Here is a 5878-nt window from a genome sequence, read left to right as displayed (position 1 = left end):
ATGACGTGCCAGTGCCCTACTGGGGTATATGTGATGGTCAGGGGGGTGAAAAAACAAACATGTTTGTGGGACCTTTTCCTCCTCCCTCTTTTGCGCTCTCTCTCTTCTCCTCCCTGCAGAACTGGTAAACCTTTGCACCTCAGACTGTCATTCCACTTTAGAAGAGAATCTGTATTTACACTGGTAAAGAGGTAGATTTTCATTGTTGTTAAAATGAACCTGAATGAGAGGCAGAGTGAGAAATACACTGTATGAGGGACTGTGGGTCATCTAAAGGTTTTCAAACGTTGTTTTACAGTAAACATCCAGGGAAAAACTTAAGAAAAACAGTTGTGTCCTGAACAAGTGTGGTCTGCAGTTAATTGAAATGTTTATGCAATAATTATGAACTGATTTGGCACGTAGACCTCACATACTCAGGAATAGACCTAACACATTTCTCTAATAGAACATGGGAAAACAGATCATTGGGAAGATCATTTCTATTTCACATTTCTGAGGAGGACAAAGGACTTTTTTTTTTATTTGCCCAGAGGCTACATACACCATGGGACATTAAATGTTTGCTTGAAAAACATATTGGAGACTCCTACTAGTTTCTCTAATTTTTGGTGGGTGCAGATGGATGCCAAAAGAACCACATACCAAAAAAAATCACATAGAAATGTATATATTGCGGGTTAGTATTGAATGGAATCATGAGAAAAGAAGTAGGCCTATTTTGTAGTGTCATTATTTAAAAAACATTTGCAACAGTGGAAATCTGGAGTAGGTTTATTTGTATTCAAGTTCGCCCACTCCTAAGTGATATCCTGCCAAAAGAGCAGAAGTTTGCATAGTGCAAACATGTGCCAAGAACACAATGACCAAATACTGTTGATAAACCGGTGAAACGTCAGCCAGAAATCCCAAATATGAGGCAGGATTTTGGCTCTGTATACAGTACACTGCATGCAGACCTGGGTCATGTTCATTATGCACCAAATGGAAGAAAACGGAAACGCTCATTTTCTGTTGCAAAATGTTTTAAAGAGCATTCCATTGCATGCCCTCATAAACATGACCCAAATCCCTGAGGCTCATGGGAAATGTGACATCTGGTAATTGCACTTTTAGGAAGTTAAATAGAAGAGAAATATAGTTGGGGGCGGTCAAATATATTTGGGAAGTCTGACTATTTGCTTTAGATGTCACAGGCGTGGGTAACGCAAGGGAAAAGTTACCCTCACCAACACACAAAAGCAAAGGTGAGCAAACCTCTGGTACATAAATTGCCCTAACATGCCAAAGGCTTGTCAAGACAAGAGAAAGTGTAAGTTCTGGTGTCATCTTAGTAAACTGTCTACTTAGTGACTGCTTCACAATCCTTTTGAATATTAGATCAAACTTAATCTTTTACCAACAAATGCAACAATAGCAGAGAGAACGGTTCATTTAGTTTCTGTATAAAGCACTTTAGCAATGGGAAGCTTTCTTATTTGTTATGAACTTAAGTAGTACACTCAAAGTGTGATTCAGGGATTCCATCTATCAATTGGGCTACATCCAAAATACCAAAAACAATATTTACCAAAGTCATCCTGAAGCAAAAAATAATAATAATAAAACATCCATTTCTGATAAATAATTATTAGATGCTGCAACATCAGTCTTTGCAAGCAAAAAGTATACTGTTTCAGGAAAATGCTGAGTTCCTGTAGTAGTGTGATTTGGAACATTGTGCACTGTGCTGAAACATCCACTTGGGGTTTTAGCTCAAGACACATTGAGGGGAGGGAGGGGTATGTGGGATACATTACAGACACATTCAAGAAGAAAACTGAATTATAGGTAAAATGAGGTAAACAAAAATTGCATCTCAGACCTATCCTTTCAAAATTCAGTCAGAGCAGTATTGGATATTCTGGACGGCTGAGTGCATGAATGAACATTGTTAGATAGGGGAGGTGCTTCTTCAACTTTTCCCCGAAAGTGAGTTGCCACTGCTGCGTTTTATGTACATTATTAAGTAATGTTACATAATGTGCAGAAAGGGGAGCTCCTGTGGTTACATATACCATTAGAAGCTCATGGGATGGGGGCAGTGATAGGCAAGAGCCAAATTTGAGGTCTTGTGAGCGTAAACTTGAACATTGTGAGAACTTTGTGCTTCTTTCGGCACACGTTTACAGTGAACAGTTTTAGACAGTAGCCAATAGGCTATTGTGGTTATTTGAGCATAATGTAGGCCTACCAACAAAACCAATGGAGCAAATCACATAACATTTTTACATGGAAATAGCTTTTATAAAAGTTTTTACATTATGAAGGGCATTAATTAATGATGTTTACTTGGTCTGTGACACCATGGTCCAAATAGGTGATTGTAAATTGTATTGTGTTGTATGATGTACATTTGTGGCCTGTTGGAGGTCATTTTGCAGGGCTCTGGCAGTACTCCTCCTGCTCAAAGGCGGAGGTAGCGGTCCTGCTGCTGGGTTGTTGCCCTCCTACGGCCTCCTCCACGTCTCCTGATGTACTGGCCTGTTTCCTGGTAGCGCCTCCATGCTCTGGACACTACGCTGACAGACACAGCAAACCTTCTTGCCACAGCTCGCATTGATGTGCCATCCTGGATGAGCTGCACTACCTGAGCCACTTGTGTGGGTTGTAGACTCATGCTACCACTAGAGAGCACCGCCAACATTCAAAAGTGACCAAAACATCAGCCAGGAAGCATAGGAACTGAGAAGTGGTCTGTGGTCACCACCTGCAGAATCACTCCTTTATTGTGGGTGTCCTGCTAATTGCCTATAATTTCCACCTTTTGTCTAAATTTCACATGCTGTTGTGCAAATGGAATATTGTCAATCAGTGTTGCTTCCTAAGTGGACAGTTTGATTTCACAGAAGTGTGATTGACTTGGAGTTACATTGTGTTGTTTAAGTGTTCCCTTTATTTTTTTGAGCAGTGTATATATATATAGCTATATCCTACTATAATCAACATTTTCTTTCCACCTATTGCAACTGAAAATGTAAACTGTATACTCGTAATATCATAGGAGAGTTCGATGGTTACCTGCTCGGTGACCGAGGGTACCCCTGCCAGCCCTATTTGCTGACCCCTTACCCTGTTCCTGAGCCCGGCCCGCAGCAACATTATAACTTGGCTCACTGCAGGACATAAGCCAGGGTAGAGATGACCATTGGGATGCTCAAGGCCCGGTTTCAGTGCCTTCGTAATCTCAGGGTCACCCCAGAAAGGGCATGTTACATTATTGTGGCATGTGTGATTCTCCACAACATTGCCACAATTAGAGAACAATGTCCTACTCAACCAGTGAACGATCCTGATAATGAGCCTGTCCACCCCGCTGAAGCACCAGATGGAAGAGCAGTCAGAGACACAATATGCTACCATAATTTCTGATTGACCCATCACCTCCCCAGTGTCAAATAAAGACAATGCCTTTCTTTTTATGAAGGCGTCTTTATTTCCTGCCAGTGCAAATGCAGTACAGTAGTTAATATTTATGTTGTTCAACCAAATAAAATCATCCACCTGTGGGCACCTCACCCACCTTTAACTGATGTTCCAGCTGTTGTATTTCAATTTTTTTTGTATCTGCAGCCTTACGTGGTCAATTTCTAAATGACATTTAAAAAATTGTTTCTCTAAGTACAGCTGTTTCACAGGGAACTATTGGAACACAAAAAAATGACATTGAATTTCACAGCGCCAGGTCTACCTAGTTTCATTGTAAGTCATGGGCCAATGCAGAACAACATCTTACTGAGGTAAGTTGTACTATGGACGTGGATGGACCCTCCTCCTCATTGTAATTTCTAGCATTGCTCTGTTAGAGAAAAATGTGCAAGTTTTATTATGGTACAACACTATCATCAACTGTTAGTTGTTATTTTTGACCTCAATAGGCATCTCTGTAGCTTCCCACTGTGGCAGCTGGCAAGGTATCTTCATCATCCTCCTGTAATGAAAATGAACAATGTTGGTGTTCTACTCTAACCCATTATGAAAAATCTGTTATGGCAGAAGGCTCCACCAGACAGATTACACCATGAGTAGCTGGTAGAAGATGAAAATTAGACAGTTAAATAACTTTACCCAGAAAAGCACCCCAACTAATTTGAATTTTGTTTTTACAACAGTGTGCAGGCCACATCCCAATTTCAAATATATAACTCAGAGTTACCTTAAAATAGATTGATGTCTAAAGGACAACTAAGAATCTGAAAAAGTAACAGCAGTCAATTACAAAGAATTATACCGCTACAAGAAAATCAGTGTGCCAAGTAGTGTCTAAGATGGATGGGTGGGAATCACTGAGGTAACACTGTGGCAAAAGGATGAATGTACATAGATTATTAATTTGAATAACTAACCTCTTATGTAGGCCCTTGTGTCCTGGGGGGTGGTTGGGTCAGATGAGGTTCCTCCAGAGATGCCTTTAGCAATAGGTCACCCACCGTTTTGACTGAGGGCCATCTCTTTAGCTTCGGAGTGGTGGTGGACCCCACCTTTTTTCAGCCCTCAGCCTTTTTTCTATTGGCTATAATGTCCAGTAAGCACAACATTTGGAGACTTGTATGTATGAAGGAATTTAGGCGTTACTTTCAAATAGACAATATTAAAATAGTGTCAGTGTTGGGATGGCTGCAAAATGTAACTTTTTTTTGCTTAGAAAATTTCACTAACTACTTAAATATATCATATGTTGAATGTAGCCACTGGATGCTGTATAATTCGGTAGGGTAGGCTAAACATCACAATTGCTTGTAATGAAATTATACCTTACCTGTTTGAAGTATATTTTTAGATTTCATCTTCAGTTGATGCCAAGTACGTTTTCTGCCTGTTGGGTTGCACCTGCATAAATATTAAACACACACACACTATATAACATTTTGAAAAGTGGGACACTCGAGATACATTTATTTTTATTAATACTCACGCATTGACTCGGTCAGCAATTTTCTGCCACGCCAGCTCACGTTCTTTTGCTGCTGCTACTGTATGGCTTTTTTTCTTAAATATATATTCATAATCTGCATATGCATTCATTAATATTTATAACTCCACTAGGGAGAAGTAGGAGGTTCGAGACATTTTCTCTCCTGTTGTGATGATGAATCATGTTATCTGCGTTCCATTGATGAGGGCTTTTTATCTCCTCATGCACATGCTTTACTCAGGGTTAATTTAACTCAGAGTTGATTGAACTAATTGATATCAGCTGTCTGAAACCGAAAACTCAGAGTTTGACAGCTCAGAGTTCAGGTTTAAACTCAGAGTTTGTTAAACCTGCTTTCTGAAACAGGGCCCAGGTGCGACAAAACCAGGGCCTGTAGGACCTACCTTGTTGAGAGTGTTGTTAAGAAGGCAGAGCAGTGCTTTATTATGGACAGACTTCTCCCCATCTCAACTACTGTTGTATCAATATGTTTTGACTAAGACAGTATACAATCCATGGTTACTCCACGCAGTTTAGTCACCTCAACTTCCACATTATTAATTACGACTTGTCCCAAATACAATGTTTTTAGTTTTGGAAATATTTAGGACTCATTTATTCCTTGCGACCCATTCCCGAAACTAACTGCAGCTTTTTGGTAAGTGTTGCAGTAATTTCAGTCACTGTAGTGGCTGACGTGTATAGAGTCATCCGCGTAATATAGACACACTGGCCTTACTCAAAGCCAGTGTGGATCACATTTAGCCACTTATGCAACTTATATTGAAGACAACACATTGTATGAAATTTTGCATGACTTAATTCGTGTTTTATGTCCAGAATATTTGCAAATTATTAATTGCATAAATGTTTAGAAAGTCTATTAAATCGATGTGTTCGACTTTCTCCAGATTCGGTACTCCA

This window comes from Salvelinus fontinalis, chromosome 3, assembly GCF_029448725.1.
Source record: "Salvelinus fontinalis isolate EN_2023a chromosome 3, ASM2944872v1, whole genome shotgun sequence".
In the NCBI taxonomy this organism is placed as follows: Eukaryota; Metazoa; Chordata; class Actinopteri; order Salmoniformes; family Salmonidae; genus Salvelinus; species Salvelinus fontinalis.
This window is presented reverse-complemented; position numbering follows the sequence as displayed.